Source organism: Schistocerca serialis, unplaced genomic scaffold (genome assembly GCF_023864345.2).
Source record: "Schistocerca serialis cubense isolate TAMUIC-IGC-003099 unplaced genomic scaffold, iqSchSeri2.2 HiC_scaffold_204, whole genome shotgun sequence".
In the NCBI taxonomy this organism is placed as follows: domain Eukaryota; kingdom Metazoa; phylum Arthropoda; class Insecta; order Orthoptera; family Acrididae; genus Schistocerca; species Schistocerca serialis.
The window spans coordinates 1,328-5,000 of NW_026047767.1; the positions used below are offsets into that span (position 1 = coordinate 1,328).

Consider the following 3,673-nt stretch of genomic DNA (forward strand, 5'->3'; position numbering starts at 1 on the left):
AATGCGGATGGCAGCAGGACGTACATGCTCAATGCCCTTCGCAGTTGTTCATTGGCATTCGCATGGCGAAGCACAGCCTACGTTGTGGTACGGCTTGTGTCAACTGTCCGCTGATGTTGTACGTCCAAAATCACACACTGTACTGCACATTGGTCCTCATGTACTGAATGATACATCGTGGTACATGTGTGACCGTACCACGACTGCGCCAACAACGGCGAACCATACGGTCCAAATATTGTGCACTCAGCTACGTGTCGTCTCCCTATAAGAGCTGGATTGAAGTATGGTATGCCGTGGATGGCGATCAGCATGAGCCGTCTGTTGATGTAGTGGCGCGTGTTGTCAGACGTAGTCGTCTCTTCTCACAACACCGTGATAGCATGGTGCACTGCGTTCCACATCTGCGACATGCGACAGAGGCCGGTTGACAGTCGTTCGCGCAATGGACATCGCATACGTACGGGGGCCCACCTTCCACGTGTTCGCGAAGCGTGCACATGTTGTTGCGTGTATGTGGGCAGACATAGTGTGTCGTGACACCTGACACAGGCATGCAAACAATCGTTGAATTTGCAAATGGCGATGGACGTCTACGTTTGCTGGTGACGTTACGCAAATGAAGAACTGGTAAACCGTTGTGGTGCGGTTGTTTCTCGCTAGAGGTGAATCAGTGATGGCGACGATCGGTTGAGCTACCAACCGGTTGTTTCAGCGATACCCACCATGCCCACGAACGTGAATGGCATGTGGGTGTGAAGCGATACGCGGCGGTGGCTGGGTGGGGACCGTCCCCGGCCGGTGAGGGGGGGCCTCCCGGCGTGCTGGCCGCGCGGTGCGTGGGGCGCACGCGCTACAGCCGGCTGGTGGGGGGCGGCCAGTGGCAGGCGCGCCGGCCGACGGAGGCGGCAGGCGGCGCAGCTGCGCGCCGGCGCACCCTGCACGCGGCGCCGTGCGGCCAAAGTAGGTCCTCGCGGGCCCCGGTGCGAAGCGCGGTGGACATCTGCAGTGTGCTGGTCCGATTGAGGACTGTGTGCGCTGAGGATGCGCCGCCGCCCGGCGCTCGGCGCCGCGACGCCGTCTGCTGCTCGGTCGCCTCTGCGGTTCTCGCAGGTGGATTGTATCGCAGCTGTGCGGACGTGTTGGCGCGTGCGCTGTGCTGGGAGAGTTCGCTTCGGCACCCAAGTGGGGCTTTTGTCCTTCTGTGGCGCTGGCGTTGGAGCTGCCGGCCACCGTAGGTGGCGCGTGTTGTCTCCCGCCGGCAATGCCACGACAGCACGCTCCCGGGCCTCTGTCGGCAGCGGCAAGCTCAGTTGGGAGCACGGGTGGTCGCACCTAAAGCGTCTACTCGCCAAACTCCGGGCGATTGCGCCTCTCACGAACCCGACCAAGTACTTAGGACGCGCTGCGCGCCGCCGGGACCTGAGAGGGTTTCGAGGTGTATTGTGCAGGGGAGCTCAGCCTCCTCCTGTTTGGCAGAATATTGAGCGGACGCTTGCGTGTTCGCGCGGGCCCCCGGGGACACCACTCCCGGGCGGCCGGCTGCTCAGCTCTAGTTGACGCAGCTCCCTGGTTGATCCCTGCCAGTAGTCATATGCTTGTCTCAAAGATTAAGCCATGCATGTCTCAGTACAAGCCGCATTAAGGTGAAACCGCGAATGGCTCATTAAATCAGTTATGGTTCCTTAGATCGTACCCACGTTTACTTGGATAACTGTGTAATTCTAGAGCTAATACATGCAAACAGAGTCCCGACCAGAGATGGAAGGGACGCTTTTATTAGATCAAAAACCAATCGGTCGGCTCGTCCGGTCCGTTTGCCTTGGTGACTCTGAATAACTTTGGGCTGATCGCACGGTCCTCGTACCGGCGACGCATCTTTCAAATGTCTGCCTTATCAACTGTCGATGGTAGGTTCTGCGCCTACCATGGTTGTAACGGGTAACGGGGAATCAGGGTTCGATTCCGGAGAGGGAGCCTGAGAAACGGCTACCACATCCAAGGAAGGCAGCAGGCGCGCAAATTACCCACTCCCGGCACGGGGAGGTAGTGACGAAAAATAACGATACGGGACTCATCCGAGGCCCGTAATCGGAATGAGTACACTTTAAATCCTTTAACGAGTATCTATTGGAGGGCAAGTCTGGTGCCAGCAGCCGCGGTAATTCCAGCTCCAATAGCGTATATTAAAGTTGTTGCGGTTAAAAAGCTCGTAGTTGGATTTGTGTCCCACGCTGTTGGTTCACCGCCCGTCGGTGTTTAACTGGCATGTATCGTGGGACGTCCTGCCGGTGGGGCGAGCTGAAGGCGTGCGACGCGCCCTCGTGCGTGCTCGTGCGTCCCGAGGCGGACCCCGTTGCAATCCTACCAGGGTGCTCTTGAGTGAGTGTCCTCGGTGGGCCGGCACGTTTACTTTGACAAATTAGAGTGCTTAAAGCAGGCAAGCCGCCTGAATACTGTGTGCATGGAATAATGGAATAGGACCTCGGGTTCTATTTTGTTGGTTTTCGGAACCCGAGGTAATGATTAATAGGGACAGGCGGGGCATTCGTATTGCGACGTTAGAGGTGAAATTCTTGGATCGTCGCAAGGACGAACAGAAGCGAAAGCATTTGCCAAGTATGTTTTCATTAATCAAGAACGAAAGTTAGAGGTTCGAAGGCGATCAGATACCGCCCTAGTTCTAACCATAAAACGATGCCAGCCAGCGATCCGCCGCAGTTCCTCCGATGACTCGGCGGGCAGCCCTCCGGGAAACCAAAGCTTTTGGGTTCCGGGGGAAGTATGGTTGCAAAGCTGAAACTTAAAGGTAATTGACGGAAGGGCACCACCAGGAGTGGAGCCTGCGGCTTAATTTGACTCAACACGGGAAACCTCACCAGGCCCGGACACCGGAAGGATTGACAGATTGATAGCTCTTTCTTGATTCGGTGGGTGGTGGTGCATGGCCGTTCTTAGTTGGTGGAGCGATTTGTCTGGTTAATTCCGATAACGAACGAGACTCTAGCCTGCTAACTAGTCGCGTGACATCCTTCGTGCTGTCAGCGATTACTTTTCTTCTTAGAGGGACAGGCGGCTTCTAGCCGCACGAGATTGAGCAATAACAGGTCTGTGATGCCCTTAGATGTTCTGGGGCCGCACGCGCGCTACACTGAAGGAATCAGCGTGTCTTCCTAGGCCGAAAGGTCGGGGTAACCCGCTGAACCTCCTTCGTGCTAGGGATTGGGGCTTGCAATTGTTCCCCATGAACGAGGAATTCCCAGTAAGCGCGAGTCATAAGCTCGCGTTGATACGTCCCTGCCCTTTGTACACACCGCCCGTCGCTACTACCGATTGAATGATTTAGTGAGGTCTTCGGACTGGTACGCGCATTGACTCTGTCGTTGCCGATGCTACCGGAAAGATGACCAAAACTTGATCATTTAGAGGAAGTAAAAAGTCGTAACAAGGTTTCCGTAGGTGAACCTGCGGAAGGATCATTACCGACTAGACTGCATGTCTTTCGATGTGCGTGTCGTGTCGCGCAACACGCTACCTGTACGGGCTCGCAGTAGCCGTGCGCCGCGTGCGGAACCACGCGTGCTTCTCAAAACTAACGCCAATGTTGTGTGGTACGAGCGCTGAAGCGCTGGAGCGGCTGGCCTGCGGCACCTGGCGCCTGGCGCCGGTTTTG

The 3,673-nt window shown here is 56.5% G+C and overlaps 1 non-coding gene across 1 annotated transcript; it reads left to right on the forward strand.

Moving 5' to 3' along the window:
- The first annotated feature begins 1,566 nt into the window (after positions 1 to 1,566).
- LOC126443888 (small subunit ribosomal RNA) lies at positions 1,567 to 3,482 on the forward strand. Its single transcript, XR_007582256.1, has one exon. It is a non-coding gene; the product is annotated as a small subunit ribosomal RNA (ribosomal RNA).
- Positions 3,483 to 3,673: the final 191 nt, after the last annotated feature.